The sequence below is a fragment of the Erinaceus europaeus genome, chromosome 1 (genome assembly GCF_950295315.1).
Source record: "Erinaceus europaeus chromosome 1, mEriEur2.1, whole genome shotgun sequence".
Classification (NCBI taxonomy): Eukaryota; Metazoa; Chordata; class Mammalia; order Eulipotyphla; family Erinaceidae; genus Erinaceus; species Erinaceus europaeus.
Window position 1 is genome coordinate 63842659 of NC_080162.1, and position 17598 is coordinate 63860256.

The 17598-nt window shown below is 36.3% G+C and overlaps 1 long non-coding RNA gene and 1 other non-coding gene across 2 annotated transcripts; both read left to right on the top strand.

The window, feature by feature from the left end:
* Nucleotides 1–4626: 4626 nt before the first annotated feature.
* Nucleotides 4627–17035, top strand: LOC132541867 (uncharacterized). The gene is made up of 4 exons (XR_009552963.1): nucleotides 4627–4755; nucleotides 9833–9869; nucleotides 15154–15238; nucleotides 16828–17035. It is a non-coding gene; the product is annotated as an uncharacterized LOC132541867 (long non-coding RNA).
* On the top strand, nucleotides 5478–5603 carry LOC132542925 (small nucleolar RNA SNORA33). The gene has a single exon (XR_009553895.1). It is a non-coding gene; the product is annotated as a small nucleolar RNA SNORA33 (small nucleolar RNA).
* Nucleotides 17036–17598: the final 563 nt, after the last annotated feature.

The following is a 17598-nucleotide window of genomic DNA, read 5'->3' on the forward strand; positions in this document are numbered from 1 at the left end:
GAAAGAAAGAAAAGAAGGGAGAGAGAGAGAGAAAGAAAGAAAGAAAGAGAGAGAGAAAGAAAGAGAAACAAGATGGAAAGTGGCAAATAATGGGAGCCAAGTAGTGGTGCACCCAGTTAAGCACAAATATTACCAAGCCCAAGGACTCTCTTTGAGCCCCCACTCCCCACCTATAGGGGTTCTGCTTCATTAGCTATGAAGCAGGTCTGCAGGTGTTTTTCTCTCCCTCTATTTTCCTGTCTCTCTCAATTTCTCTCTGTCCTAAGAAAAAAGCTGAGAAAAAAAGAAAGTGGCAAGTAATAAAGCTTAAACACTTGTGAAGTATCAGCTTATTGTATGTGGCAGTGGACAGTATGGTAGTGTGTATACAATAATTCAGTCATATGTTCTATGTGAAGTTCCCCAAGGTACACAAAACCACCATACACATTTTTAGCAAATTGTAGTTATAAAAACTAGGAGGTACATTCCTTTCACTCAAAAATCAGAACAGCTAATTTTAGGACAAATTAATGAAATCCAAGTTTACCTCCTACATAGTGGGAAAGAAAACTGGTATTACTTATCACAACAGCTAGTTTAGATGAAGTAGGAAATAGAGTCAAGAAAAAGGTGCAAAGTGGGCATGAAATTTTGTTATACTTTGTATCTGAAATCCTGTACTAAAATGTCTCATCTAGCTGATTTCAGAAGTATGACATGCTTCTAATTCTTATGTTTAAAGCAGTCAACAATATCCAGGAGTTGACACCAAGTAATTCTTTTAAGCATTCACTCAATACTCATTGAACACATCTGTCAAATATCTCTGGGAACAAATGTTATCTTAAGCTCTATAAAGTCATAATATTTTCCAGGAAAAAAATAAACATGTCATCATATTTGACCATTTGTTGAAGCTATGAGATATTCTTTAAACATAGCAAAGGTTGTATTCATAATATTTAGCTATGATAAAGTAGGAGGCACCAACTGGTCAGAATGACACTCTTCTGAAGACTGAAAATTATACTCCTCAAAATTTTTGTGTTAAATCCCAATCCCCAATGTGATAATATTTGGAGGTGGTGCCTTTAACAGGTGATGGAGTTGTAAAAGTAGAGCCCTCATGAATGAGACTCATATCTCTATAAGAGACATCCCAGAGAACTCCCTCACCTCTTTTACCATATGAACACACAGTGATAAATCAGCCATCTTTAAAGCAGTAAGGGTCTAGGAGACACTGAAGCAAGGAATACCTTTGTCCTGGATTTTTTTTTTTTTTTTTACTTTCTAGGTTTGTGAAAAATAAATGTTCAAATAGCTAGTCTATGGCATTTTTGTTCTAGTAGCCTGAGCATACTAAGACACACCCCCATTTTTCCACCAGTAAAAGAAAAGATGAAACTGAAGACTTTAATGTTATCAACCCAAAATAACTGGAGTTACAACTTCCAGTTTCAACATTACTTTCAAAGAATGGTGAAAAGAACACCTTAATGACTAAAGTTTATACATCTTGAGATTAAAAACAAAAGTAGGTTGAATTTAAGTGTAAAAAGTTATCATTTATTATCTTCCTTTCTTTCTTTCTTTCTTTCTTGCCAGCAGTGTAATCCCAAACTTGGTGCCTGTATGATGAATCCACTGCTTCCAGTAACCAGTTTTTTCATTTTATTTAATTTGATAGGACAGAAAGAAATTGAGAGGTGAAAGAGGGAGAGAGAGAGAGAGATAGAGAGAGAACTGCAGTACTATTTCACCATTCATGAAACTTTATCCCTATAGGTGAGGACCAGGGGCTTGAGCCTAGGTCCTTGTGCATTGTAATGCAGGCACCACCATCTGCCCCCTATATATTAATATCTATGAACAAAAAAGTAAAGGGGAGGAAAGTAAAGGGAAGGGGGGGATCTGGATATAATAAGAAGTTTAAACTTTACAGTATAAGTTAAAGACAAAAACTAGATAAATTGGTTTGGAGAAATTGCATAATGGTTATTTTTTAATTTATCTTTCTATAACAGAATTACATGTCAACAAGGGTTTGAATCCACACCATTCCCACCACCAGAGTTCTGAATCTTCACTCTCCCCACTGCAATCCATCACAGTTCCCCTAAAGTTGTAGACATGAGCCAACCATCTTCTCTAAAACTATCTATCCACATTTATACATAGTTGCCCCTTCTTTTTCTGATTCAATCCTCTCTTCCCCTCTAAGCCACTAATAACATAATAACTACCTCCATATGTTCCTCTCTTTTTCCTTCTCTCTCTCTGGGTGCTGGTGGAGCTGGGGCGCCGAGTCCTTTTCTCTTTATCTTATCACTTCTCCCTCACTGGGAGTATAGATCAAGGTTGTTTATGGGGAGCAGAAGGTAGGAGGGCTTCTGTAGCTGCTTCTCTGCTGATCATGGACATTGACAGGTTGATCCATATCCCCAGTCTATTTCTATCTCTCCTTAGTGGACCAGACTTCTGTGTTGGGAACATGTCTTCTCAGACCTCCATCCAAAGATGGGGGTGGTTCTCCCTAAGCTCTATCAGGCTCACACATGTTCCCAACACCTCTGGAGATGTGAGCGTCCAGGACACATTGATGAGGTTGTCTGCAGAGAGAAGTCAGGATGGAGTCATGGTAGCATCTGTAGCTTGATATTTGGAAGGTGACATGGCCTAAGCTGAGACAAAATAGTTAGTAAATAAAAATCAGAAAGTAGGATTAGAGCAGATGAGATTAGGGATTTTTAGGGTAGAAGAAAGTTATGGAAACTGCTTTAGGCATGTTCAGTGGTAAATGGTATTGCTTCCTTCAGTTTTGTTTCTTCTGACCCATCCTTTGCATAAAGAATTGCCACAGATTTATGGATATTGATTTTGTAGCCTGCTACTTCACTGAATTTATTGATGATTTCCAGTAGTTTCTTTGCAGAGTTTCCAGGGCCCTGTAGGTATACCCACATACCATCTGTGAATAATGAGAGTTTAACATCATCCTTTCCAATTTGAATGCCTTTGATATCTCTTTCTTGTCTGATTATGAAGGCAAGGACTTTAGGACTACATTGAATAAAAATGGTGAGAGTGGGCACCCTTGTCTAGTTCCTGATTTTAGGGGGAAAGCTTTCAATTTTTCCCCATTGCCTATGATGTTAGCCATGGGCTTATCATACATAGCCTTTATTATGTTAAGGAATTTTCCTTCCACTCCCAGTTTCTCAAGGGCTTTTATAATAAATGGGTATTGCACCATGTCAAATGCTTTTTCTGAATCAACTGATAAAATCATGTGATTTTTATCTTTTTTCTTGCTAATATAGTGGATTACATTTATTGACTTATGGATATCGAACCATACCTTTTTCCCTCTTGATCTTGGTGGATTATTCTTTTAATATGTTGTTGTATTTGGTTAGCCAAGATTTTGTTGAGGATCTTTGCAGCAATGTTCATCAGGGATATAGATCTATAGATTTCTTTTTTGGTGGGGTCCTTTCCTGCTTTGGGGATCAGGGTGATGTTAAACTCAAAGAATGTGTTTGGGAGTGTTCCCTCTTCTTCTATTTTCTGGAAGAGTTTGAAGAGGATGAATGTTAGTTCTTCTTTGAATGTTTTGTAAAATTCATTAGTATAGCCATAAGGGCCTGGCCTTTGTTCTTGGGAAGGCTCTTGATTACTGTTTCAATTTCTTTACTAGTGATTGGCCTGTTAAGTTTATGTACATCCTCTTGTGTCAAGGTTGGCAGTTGTTAAAACTCTAAGAATGTGTCCATTTCTTCTAAGTTGCCAAATTTGGTTCCATAGATATTTCCTTAATACTCTTGCACAGTCTTTTGAATCTCTGTCTCATCTGTTGTAATATCTCCTCTTTCATTTTTGAGTGATTTTACCATAGTATTCTCTCTTTTTCCTTTTTTTTTATCTTTTTTTTCTATGCAAAAAAATTTTTTTTCATGTATGAGATTCCAGGATTCCCAGTTCAATCCTCACCACCAACATAAGCTATACTTAGTAGATGGAAACATGGTAGAGGTGCCATACATTTTATAATCCCTGGCCCTCACAACAACCTTGTAAGTAAGAATCACTAAACCCACATTTCAGATGGCAAAGTAGCTTCTGAAAGATTTTATTTTTCTGAAGTCATAGATTTAACTCATAGAAGGGAGGGTTCAAAACCATATCTATCAAGCTCAGATCCTCTCACTTTCATTTGTTTTCTTTATGGAAAGGATCTTCTCCCACATTCACTTTCAGAAGGAGTCTGAAATTAACTAACCCTTTCTTACTGAAGAAATAGATATGATTCAGGAAAGTTCTAGTGAATTACTGGAATGGTAACATATTTTCTTCCACTTTCTCTATATCTATATTTCATTGCATTGTGAGAGTTTGAAGGGCCTTTTATTAAGAAATTAATTTCTCCATCCCTTGAATTTAGATGGGCCTTGTAATTTCCTTTGGCCAACAGAATGTGCTAGAAGTAACACTGTGAAAGTTATCAAATTAATGGATGAGTTGAGCCCACATTTTTCTTTTCCCATGATGCATTCTAAATACTAAATAAATAAATATCAGACAGAGACCCGTCCATCTACATTCCAAGATATGCTCCAATTACCCAATCATTACAGAACATTGCCAGGATGCTGAGACCATGACTTTGACTAGAATCCAACAATTTCCAATATATTTCGATTATTTATTGAGACTGAAGACTGGCCAGCCATGAAGATGCCAATGTACTTTTCCAAAGAACTTGAACAAAAGGTATTGTGGCACTTTATTTGTTGTAAACAGCAGCATTTTGGACGAGAGTGTACATGCCTCTCAGCTGTTGCGATTACAAAACAAAGCTTTGGAATGCATATACTCTCATTCACTCTTTCACATTACTCTGTTCCAAAACATTTGGCTACTTATTTCTTCTTCTCTCCACCTCCAAATAGTTCTTAAAGACAGAAATCGAATTCTCATAAAATGATTGGTTTCCAAAATATGCTAAGCATTTAGAGATTTATTAGAAACAGTTTTCATTCCTTATTAATCTAAAGCAAATTCTTATTGATTCTTATTGATTTACAACAGGCAGCTCATGATTTTGTTAAATGAGCTTTTTACTAAAACTCTTGAGGGCTTTTGCTACCTTTAAACAACACAAATGATAATAGGTTGAAGTTTGCCTTACACTCTAGTTAGGATTATTGACTCTTCAGTTCGTTTGCCCAGTTGCGTTTCTGGCTCTGCTGACAAAGCAATTTAGTAAACCTCAGTCTTCTCCTCTGCAAAATGGGAATGTCATGGGTGATATTTAGATAAGTTTTCTTATTTTCTGGTTAATATAAGCTATTGACCCAGGGATATGACTATTAGTAGAGTTAAGTGCTTTGTTCAGTCCTTGCCTGCTAATAAAGACCACACTCTGTCTGCTTAGTTATTTCCTCAGATCAAGTTTATCCTCCCCAATGATGACAGTGCCTCAGAAGTGAATAAAAATGGGTATCATTGCTTACCTGACTGTGTTTCGGCAGAAATTTTTTATAACTGGCGATAGCAATGCCATGTTAGGAGCCTTAATGACGTTAGGGTCTTTAAGGTCCCTGAAAGTGGCTATATAAAATTTTAATAAAAGGAAATGTTTTAAGTAATAAAATTATGACATTTTAAAATTCTGTGGAAAAAAATGAGCATTAGCTTCTTCATGGGATCAGCCATCTTTTCCCAAATGGCCCACATTCTGGCATTCTTTTCATTTTCCTGAATAAAAGTTTAAAATATCTGGAGTGGGGGAGACTCTATGAAGAATATTTTGATAGAGTAGAGAGGGGATTATTTAGCAAAAGAAGAAGAAGAAGAAGGAGAAGGAACAGAAGAGAAGGAGTCATGGGACATATACTGAGCAATTAAAAATTTAGGACAAAATGGAACTGGTGGTGATGACACTCAAGTAAGAAAGTAAAGGCTAGCTACCAGATTATTTCACTCATATATGGAATATAGAGAATTGAAACACATGAACTTGAAAAAAAAGGGTATATATAGTCAACTCATATCTAAGACCTTGGGAGAACTATCATGGCTATCACTGAGGAAGGTAGGGGCACAGACCTTTGGTGGTAGGAATGGTGTAGATATATATTCCTATTATTTTATAGTCTTGTAAGTCACGAATGATTTTTTTTAAATTAACCCTCTCCAAAGGATCTAATTTCATCAAACTTGAGGAAAAGGAAAAGGCAAGAGTGGGAAGGAGAAGGGGATTTAGATACAGACCAAGTCAATTGGGGAGTATTTATTAAATATAAGAAAAGACATAGATCAATTCTAAATTTCTTTTTTTGTTGTTGTTTATAATCTACTTTTTTTTTTTTTTTTTTGCTTCCAGGGTTATCGCTGGGGCTTGGTGCCAGCACTATGAATCCACTGCTCCTGGAAGCTATTTTTTCCATTTTGTTGCCCTTGTTGTGGTTGTTATTATTATTAATTGTTATAGCTGTTGTTGTTATTGGCTAGGACAGAGAAATCAAGAGAGGAGGGGAAGACAGACAGGAAAGATAGACACCTGCAGACCTGCTTCACTGCTTGTGAAGTGAACCCCTGCAGGTAGGGAGCTGGGGGCTCGAACCGGGTTCCTTATGCCGGTCCTTGCACATTGTTCCGTGTGCACTTAACCCGCTGTGCTAGTGCCTAACCCCCCCAATCTACTTATTTTTAAATTATTTATTTATTTTTATATTACAGAATTACATGTAGACAAGGGCTTGAATCCACACCATTCTCACAGCCAGAGTTCTGATTCCTCACTCTCCCCACTGCAATCCACCACAATTCCAAATTTCTGTTTGGGTGATGGACTGTGTATGTGTATGTACATGTGTTTGTGTTCAGCTATTATACTGAATGAACTACATCTCTTTGTCAGGGAAGTATACATTATTACTACTAGTTTCAGTATTAGTATTTTTATCATGTTGATGTATGACTTTTTTTTTTTTTTAACCAGAGCACAGTTTAGCTCTGGCTTATGGTGGCATTAGGGTTTGAACCTGGGATCTCAGAGCCTCAGGCATTAGAGACTATTTACATAGCCATTACGCTATCTCCCCCACCCTGATGTAATGTATGACTCCTCATTGATTTTTTTTTCCCCCACTTATTATTTCATCTGGGAATGTTAACTGTTTACTTTTACTTAGGTTATTATGTGTTTGGGTTTAAACCAACTGAGCTGGAGTTAATCATTAATAACACCTACTTTCAGTTTCAACAACATCTGTACCTATCTGTCAACAACTGTACTGTAAACTACTAATATACCCCCCTCAATAAAGTGGGGAGGGGGGAAACCTGAAGTTTATACAACAGATTTTATGGTTCTCCTGTTACTCTCATTTTTATCAATGTATAGTTACATTGATAAAAAAATACCTGAATTTATTTTTTTAATATGTAATGGCATCATTATATCTACACTTGGAGAGTTTCTTACAGAATTTTAAGAACGTATACATTTTAGGTATTTATTGTGAGAGAGACAGACCAGAGTACCACTCTAGACTGTCATATGATGATACCGGAGAATGAGACTATCTACCACCTTATGCGTGCAGACCCTGTGCTCAACCACCAAGTTATCTCTCTGGCACTATCAGAGATTTTATTGATAAACAAATTGCTCAGATAATTAGGACACTTAAAAACTCATTTGCTCCATAAATGTCAAGTTCTTTTCTTTTTAATTGTTATTTATTTAAAAAAGGAGACATTTACAAAACCGTAGGATAGGAGGGGTACAACTCCACACAATTCCCACCACCAGATCTCTATATAAATGTCAATTTTGAATGAATGAATGAATATGAACAAGAGCAAAACCAGAGCACTGAGGAACCCTAATGAGTAACATAGTCCTTACTCTGTCTGAACCACTTCCCTGCCAAGAGTGAAATGTTAGATACCATCTGACCTTAACTTAGCCAATTAATTTTTTTTATTATCTTTATTTATTTATTGGATAGAGACAGCCAGAAATTGAGAAGAAAGGTGACGTTATAGAGGAAGAGAGACAGACACCTGCAGCGTTGCTTCACCAATCACAAAACTTTCCCCCACAGGTGGGGACCGGGGACTCGAACCCAGGTCCTTATGCATTGTAACAGGTGCACTCAACCAGGTGCACCACCACCAGGCCCCCGCCAATTAATTTTTCATTAACTCAAATTCTTTCTACTTAAGTACCTTTGCTCTTTAGATCCTGAAGAGTTAGAGGGCAGATACAAAGCTCATCTGCATCAGGTGTCTCATGTAGTTACACAGCACCTAAAAACATGGAAATCTAGTTTAATGTAACATTTGCACTAACAGGTCTTTAAACATATATCTTGGCAGATGGAAAACTTAAGCATATCAACCTCACATTGCTCACTTTAGTGCCTTGCTCTTCAAATATTCATCAAGGATTGTAGTATTTGTAAGATGGTCAGTTACACCAACCCACTAGAGAACAATTTTAAAACAATGTTACATGCCACAAATAATAGTACTTGAAAACCTAATGTCATATATGTTAATATTTACTTCCTTAAAAACACAAGATTTTGAAAGGATTCAAGTAGCAGTATTTAAATTTTGTATTGAGTATCTTATAAATCCAAGTAAAGCCTGTTTTTTGCCAGACCTTTGAATATAATGGTCTTCATAAAGCATATAAGAAACTCATAAAGTAGACATTATGGAATTTAATTTTTAAAATGAAAGAGAACCTACAATGAGATTTCTGAAGTAAATTGTAGTGAGATAGGTGTTGTCTTTGGACTCGGTGCCTGCACTATGAATCCACTGTTCCTGGAGGCTATTTTTCCCTTTTGTTGCCCTTGTTTATTGTTGCTGTTGTTATTGCTGTCATTGTTGTTGGATAGGACAGAGAAAATCGAGAGAGGATGGGAAGATAGAGAGGAAGAGAGAAAGACAACTACAGACCTGCTTCACCGCTTGTGAAGCGACCCCGTGTAGGAGGTAACCCGCTGCACTATGGCCCAGCTCCCGGTAATGAACTTTTGCAGCTCCTTCTACTTGTCAAAGTTTATACCTTCTCCCTTGGATATTTTAACCACGTTTTCCCCTCTCAATCTCTGTCTATCCAGAATTCCAAAATATTTTCTTTAGTCCTTTCATAACACATAATAAAACTGTGCTTATTACATTAAGACTTTCTGTGGTTATGTAATTCCATAATCATATTCCTAGATGATATGTCATAGTCATTTAAGTTGCACTTAGCACTCAATATAAGCTCACAAAGATGTCCATGCGAGTGATCAAGTATGACTTCACCATCTAAGGATGAACTCGCCACCTTTTCAATGTCTGTGCAGGAGAAGCCCAATTCAATTCAGTGACAAATAGTCTCAAGGTAAAAATATAAATCCTAAGAAATGAAGTATCTCTAAAAAATTTTGAAAATAGGTCATTTCAGTGTGCATACAGAGCAAGGACTATAAATGTTTCTTTGTAGTTAGAATATTTATTTCCTAAAGCTATGACTAAATTCCAAAGTCAACACAAAGAAAGTGAAAACAGTTGTATGCAAAGCTTTTGAGTGATTGACAAAAAGGTGTTTGGATGATTGACAGAATGTCCCTACTCTAATTTGCGTATGATCTATTAAATGTGATCAGAACTATAAATATACAAGTCTATTTGCATTCATGTCTTCAATGCTGTGCATTTTTATTTATACCCAAGGGCACCCAATTCCTCTCCTTCAATGTCATTTTGAAGAAAGCTTTGTTAGTTTTGTGCTCTGTTGATATTACTGTCTTTTATGGATACCCCTTTTTTTTCTTAGATTTGTCATGACATTTTGAAGAAGATAATTCCATTTGGTAAGTTTCAGTTCAAACCTTGATATCTAAGTTTTTATTCTCTGTAATCTGACTTCTAAGAACCTTTGAAATTACTCTTGGGTCACTGCCATACAATAATATCACTTACTGCAATATTATTAGACTGTTATTTATTCATTTAAGGAGAGCAACTGGACCAGCTATGTTAAATCTAGGAAAGCAAGCAGGATCAAACTTTTAAGAAGTATGTTCTGAAAAAAATATATATATATCACCTTCAAGAAGGGAAATAGCTGCTCATTTTTAGATCAGCTTCTCTTTTCTGATTGCAGAAAGCTTACCTGAATGAAAGAAAGAAGAGAATAATAGTTGGTAACAAAAAGACAGCATCCAACAGAAAAAACACTAAGGTGATATTGCTGTCTCAGATGGGAATTAGCACAAAATTGTAGGCACATAAAAACTCATCTTTGGGCTGGGTGGAAGGAAATAACATTTCAATAAGAAAACATGACTATGAAAAGAAAGAAAAATGTGATACCACAGGGAGTAGGGCACTTGAAAAATAGCTTGAGGGTGGAACCACAAATGGCAGATGGACAAAGTTAGGTGGGGCCCAGAAATAAAGTCTTTATTAGCAGACTGACTGATATATAGATCTCATTGTTATGTAAGACCTAAGGAATTTCTCCCATGAGAAATCAACTGTTCTTAACAATCAACATGGTACCAGGTTAAGATGATAGGCTGGGAGTATGAATCGACCTGTCAATGCCCATGTTCAGCGAGAAAGCAATTACAGAAGCCAGACCTTCCACCTTCTGCATCCCACAATGACCTTGGGTCCAAACTCCCAGAGGGTTAAAGAATAGGAAAGCTATCAGGGAAGGGGATGGGATACAGAGTTCTGGTGGTGGGAATTATGTACCCCTCTCATCCTATGGTTTATTCAATGTTTCCTTTTTATAAATAAAAAAATAAAAAAAGAGATGCAGGTCTTTTCAGGTTCTTGGGACTAAAAGCATTTCTATGGTAGATATGGCTGCTTTGGAAGCTTAGCTGGCTCCTGACATCTCCCTGCAGCAGAACTTTTCAGTAATTATTTTTATAGGGAAACTGGGAAATGTACCATGAAAGGCTACTGAGGCTCCCAGAGAAGTAAGATGTGAACTAACACCCTGTCCTCTGTGACTTTCTCTAAAACGACACCTCTTCTAGAGGTAGAGGGAGAATTCTGAGACCAAATCTTAAAAGCTACAAGTAGTTGGAATTACTGAAAGTAAACATGTTTTTCACTCATGAGAATTTAGGAAATCATATTTTGCTGTATATCACATAATACTTTAGTAACCTGGGAAATTGCTCTATGGTTTAAATTTGTCATTCATGTAAAATCTGAAGCCAATCACTTAAACTCCCAACTTCTTACAGAATCTGTCAGACTATTCCATTCTATTTGACTCTTCAATAAAAATATATTTAGAACCCAAAAAGATGCCAAAACTGAATATCTATGTGATCTAAATGACTGGCCTCAAGATGTGTTAAAATATCAGATTCCCTGAACTTTTATTTGTTGATGGTTTGTTTAAGATTATGGAGAATATTGTGAGGTTAGGGGAGAGTTTTGTCCTTCTTTGTATCTTAAGATTCCTGGAAATTCAAGGCTACATGTGTTAAAAAAAAACAGCTAATCAGGTTCAGTGAAATAGGTCACTTGAATAGTGTGCTGCTATGGCTTGTGCACTACCCACATTTAAGTCCAGCCCCCATTTCACAGAAGCTAAAGCATTGGTGCTGTGCAATTTTTTTTCAGTCTCTGTATCTGTCTAAAATTAATAACAATAATAGTAATAACAATAAATTAAAATTTCAGATCAAAAACCTTGACTTTCCTATGAAAATTCCAAAACGTATCTAGCAATAGACATTTATTCAGCAAAAAAATAAGGATGAGAATTTCAGAGTGACACATTGGACTTCAAAGAAACCAGGATGGCCTGAACCACAGTGCTACAGTGAGATAAGCTAGCATTGAAATCATCATCTTTTTCTTCTAGTATTTTCTTTCAACTTCCATTCTTAGAAAGCAGTCAGCATTCACTAACTCCAGTTAATCTTAGTTGAGAATGGCTCATGGAGATACAAGGAAACGTCAGTGTGAATGTCTTACGTCAGTTTCCTGGAAGTGAAGCCTCAGAACAGAGTTCCTATGTGTATAATACATAAAAGGAAGACTCATGAGAGAAACTGGTAAGAAGTCAATGGGAGAAAAAGATAGGCAGGAGGAAAAGTTAGGCATTGGAGTGCTTTCACAAGTCTAGCCTCATCCTAACCCCTCAGGGAGCTGTAGATAGTGGATGAGTTGTGTCAACTGGTGAAAGGTAAGTTAATACTCATAGTAGTTCTTAGCCCACTGGAGGGGATCTGGATGGGTTACATATAGCATAGCAGGTGCTATAGTTGTTATGTGTGGCCACTGTTTATATAAAACAATTCTACAAGACAATTAAATTTGTTCAATATTTGAGAGATAGTAGTTTGATTGAAGCTGCTTTCCTTTTGACAAAAATGAAATATAAAAAAAAAAACCTTTTAAGTTCTTTTCTTAATTTTCTAAATCTTTATTTGTTTATTAGATAGAGACAGCCAGAAATTGAGAGGGAAGAAGGTGATAGAAAGGGAGGAAGCTTTCCCCCTGCAGATGGGGACTAGAGGCTCCAAACTGGGTCATTTTGCAACATGTGTGCTCACCAGGTGTGCCACCACCCATCCCAGAAGTTTCTTTATGTTACAGCACAATGATAGATGATTAAGATATAGATTGATAGATAGATAGGTGATAGATGATAGATAGATAGATAGATAGATAGATAGATAGATAGATAGATAGATATAAGGTTTCCAGCACCAAACTGATTATGTTACAGTTTTTAATAAAATTTTCCAAAGTTTCTTCCCCTAGAAATATCTGTGGTCTATGTGGCCTCTCTTTAGAGAGATGTCCATGAGACTCAGGTTGCTCCTACTCTCCAGTTGTAGGGATGATCATATGACCTATCAATCTGTATTGGCATCCCTTTGTCACCAGTGACTGGCTCAACAAGAAATGGGAACAGAACAGTTACTGAAAACTCTTCCTGGATCTTTTAATACAAATAGTAATGAAAGTATTGTTCTGTTTTCTCAGGTATTTCTAGTTAATAGCTTAAACCTTTGCGTGTTATATTTTCCTAAGAAAGAAGCTGAATTGAGCTACAATTGTATACACTTGTTCCTGAAACAAACCGAAACTTCTCAGGTGCCTGGAAATTACTGCTATTTTTAGCCCAAAGAATACTGATCTTTAGAGTTATGTACTCATCAGGTGATAACAATTAAACTCCTCTATAGGAAAAACATGACCCTCCTCTGACCCATACAAACCCTTCACTGATCAACCCCCTTCTCATCCAATTCATATCCTAAAAATAATTCACCATTGTTCAACCTCAAAATTGTTTCATATTATACTACCAGACCTTTGTTGTTTTTTGTTTTGTACTCTGTTACCACATGAGCTTCAGTGCTCTGAGCTGATTCTTCAGATAAATAGAGTCAGAGAGGGGAGGGAAAGACACTGCCAGTGTGGTAAAGGCTGGAATCAAACCTAGGTCACCTGCCCAGATGAGATATCTTTGTCATCATACCACCAGATGTTTGAAGAATCTGTCCCCATTGGCTTAAGTCTGTTCTTTGTTCAGTCTATCCCTCTTTGAGGTTGTTCTACTGGTCTTCTGCTCCTATACCGAATACTATCTGGTAGTCTCAGCTTCTTCCATGATGCGCCCTTGGTGGGCATGTAGCAGGAATTGGCTGACACGATTACCTCCTCACCAGGAAGAGCTTGCTTTCTTTTTTGTGCCCTGAGATAGAAGCAAAAAACCATGTGTGCAGCAGAAGCTCAATGTTGAGAGAGAGAGAGAGAAGAGAGAACTGAAATGAATAGAGAAAGAGGAGAGAACTGAGCAAAGATTTCAGAAAACTCCAGAAACATTTTTTACTAATGTCTATAACTTTATATACTTGTCCCTAAAGGAGAAATTTTGAGGCATGGCGTTTCTGTTCTTCCTTTACATATAACAATTTTTAAATACTTATAACATTTACATGTGAATTAGACTATACCTTCCTAACAAAATGGTTTTATGTTAACTTAATTTTTACCACATAAAAATGCCTATAAGGCTAGCACCCAAAACTCAGTATAACTGTTCCAAAATCTGAAAATATATTGCATTCCACTGAAGTTAACAAAATTGCCTATTGTAAAGGACACAGTCATGAATTGTTTAGCTTGGCATGCAAGACTCTTTGCAGTCTAGCCTGATATTTAGATTATCTAATCTTTATTTTTTTCATTTTATGAAATGAGAGCAACATAAACTCCCTTACAATTTTGTTATTAAGCCTTAATATGAGCACCCCTGTTGTCTCCCTTTCCTCTTCCCTCATAGCTGAAATGTCTACTGCAGTTACTAATCTCATTTCCTCTGCAACTATCAAAACCAACATTAAACTTCCTGGAAGTATCTTCCTGACAACCAGTATAGTTTCAAATAAGTCTTAATTTATTTCTGAGACCTAAAAAATTTTTTTTTAATTTTCACTTTTTTGTTTGTTTGCTTGCTTGCTTTAAGTGCTCTACCAACTGCAAGTAAGTACAATGTTTTATTGAGGAATTGAAGATTAGTAACTGAGGGAGTTTGTTCGTTTCTCGGGGCCTCTCTGCTATTGTTCTATAAGATCTTCACCTTTGATGTCTGATTCATCAGGATAAATAATCATTCACCCAAAAGTCAAACCAATAAATAATTTAAAGTGCTAAAGTGGCCCTCATCAATTCTAATCAATTAAATGACTTTCCAATGATGTATAAAGACCTTGGGAAAGGTCAGAGAAATTAGTTTGCTAAAATCACCTTAGTATATATTCTAAATCTTTAAACTGAGAAATCCAGATATGGTAACCAGATGAGTCTTGTGTAACCAAATGGTTAACAATTTACTATAATGCTCCCACTTCTCAAGCACTCTTAAGTGAATTTTCCCATACCTACATCTTCCCAGGTTTAGTGAGAAAGTCCTGATGCTCAAGTCACTGTGTGACAAATCCCTTCCGTTCACACCAGGAAATGTTAATTATCTGCCAGGTTTCTGTAATCCTTCTCCACACTCCCAAGAGAGGGGAATTTCAAAGTGACAAGTGACTGTGAGGTGTGTCCCACACTAACCCTGGGAGAAAGGGGACCCTTTTCACTCATTACACTTCCTCTCATCCTTAGGGTAACAGAAGTGTCAAGGAGCTGTGGCAGAGATATTCCAGGCCCTGGAAAGTTCAAGTCAAGGCCCACTAGGAGAGATTTACTGGTACCTGTCAACTACCTCTTGTTGAAGAAGTATTCTTGTTTTATTTTATTTTATCCAGAAATTCACCAAATACTAAATAGGATATATATATATATATATATATATATATATATATATATATATATATATCTTTTGTTCAATAATCTAAAGACTTAAATGTTTTGCTTTGGATGAAGTATAGACTTTGGTAATTGGTCTTTCTAAATTCTTACCATGCCTACTGAATCTAAGATAATACCCAATGAGCTGATTCTCAAATTTGAAATAGTTACTCGTTCCTTGTGTTTCCAAATGAAAAATAGTAGGGAGTGTTTAAAAATGGTTACATTATTTCTAAGTTTATAATTTTAGTAGAATATAATGATGATCATTTACTCTATTAAACATTTTATTATGTATTACTTATTTAGAACGTGATATGCATTTCCTCTTTTAATTTTGGTCATTATCATTCCAAACAGAAGTAATTAAACTTGTGGAAAACACAAATGACCATAACATTCTCCTCTAATACCTCTCACAGGCTTCCATTTTCATATGCATATTAAATATGAATAATAATAATAATATTATTAATAATCGTTTTGAAGGCTACTGCAACAGGCATTATACTTATATACTTGTATACATTATACAACGTAACTCATTTAACCCCTATCAAAACCTTACGAATAAAATGCTATCCTTACTGAACACCCATTTTTATTTATGAGAAAATATGTTATCAAGGTTTATAAAATCAAGGTTTAGAGCAGTTTGACAATTTTCCTAAGGATGCATATTGCAAATCACAGAAAGCTATTTACGTCAATCCAGCAAATCTGGGCCCAGTGTTCTTACTCTTAGCCACTAGGCTTTGTGGTGAGCCTTTAAAAATAAAAGTCTGTGATACAGCTTATAAGAATTAACACAGAGTTTATCCAAATGAGGATACACTTTAGAGTAAAAGAAGATGCTAACACTAAGTATACCAAGTCACAGATAAGAACTGAAACTCTCTAAGGAAAACCAGGATTTACAGTCCTCCTGGGACTGGTCACTGCCTACCTTGCTCATCCCATTACAACTCACACCCCTATATTTCCTTTGGACCTGTCAAAATACCATCTATTTTTTTCTCTGTTCCCTCAACATGTACTGCTTTGTTGGAATATATTATTATTTCTGCACAAGATGTTCTTTCTGACCTACTTCCTCATTCTCCCCTTCTAGTATGCACTCACCAGTCCTCAGCTCACAGAAGTTCCTCTCAACTAAATTAGGGGGAAAAAAATTATCTGCTCCACGAGATAACATCACTGTAATTTTGGTTCATATCAGTCTCCTCCACTATCCTCTAGGCTCTACATGCTCAGAAAATAGATCTGTTCCCCACATTCTTAAATTGGACTTGTATGTGGCAAAGATCAAATGCTTCATATTTATTACTCTAAAAAAAGAAGGGAAATAGAGGGAAAAACTTAATAACATTGGCATTTGTCTAGATTGTACATAATTTATATATTTATACATTTATTTATTTATTTGCACATTTTGTATATATTTATACATTTATTTCACAAACATATATTGCTTTGTCTCTATTTCAGACACCACCATTTTAGGTATGAGGATATAACTGGATTATAATAGGGAACATGTTCACTTTGGAATAGTAATAAGCCCATAAATAAACAAACAGCAACGTTGTATGTGGTTTAAAAAGAGTAATAATAATAATAATAATAATAAAGGTTGGGCAGTATTGCACTGTGTTAACACACATAGTAAGAAGCACAAAGATCCTGGTTCAAGCCCCCGGCTCCGCACTGAAGGAAGGTCACTTCACAAGCAGGGCTGAGGGTAACTTTCTCTCTCCCTCTATGTCTCCCATCCCCTCTCAATTTCTCTCTGTCCTGTCCAATAAAATGGAAAAAAAAATGGCCGCCAAGAGCAGTGCAGGCACCGAGCCCCATCAATAACCCTGAAGGCAAAAATAATAACAATAATAAATAAATAAAATTGGGGGATGTGGTAGAAATTAACCTGGAGATAGATTTGAATTTAACAGTCAAGAGTTCATCACAAGATGACATTTATGACAAGCGCTATGTTATAGGGAGAAGTCCTGCAGAAGAACACAAATGAACAAAAGTTGGTATGAACTGTGTGGGAAAGAAAGACCAGGTGTGGCTGCAGGCAAGAATGACTGTGAAAGGCATTTTGGGTAGGGAGACAGGAGTTGAGGGGATACATCGGAAACATCATAGAAGATAAGTTAAAATAATAGAAAGAGTTCTAGTTTTATTTCATGTGCAGTGTGAAGTGATGGATTTTAAAGAGGAAAATGAATTAATTTGATGTGTGTGTGTGTGTGTGTG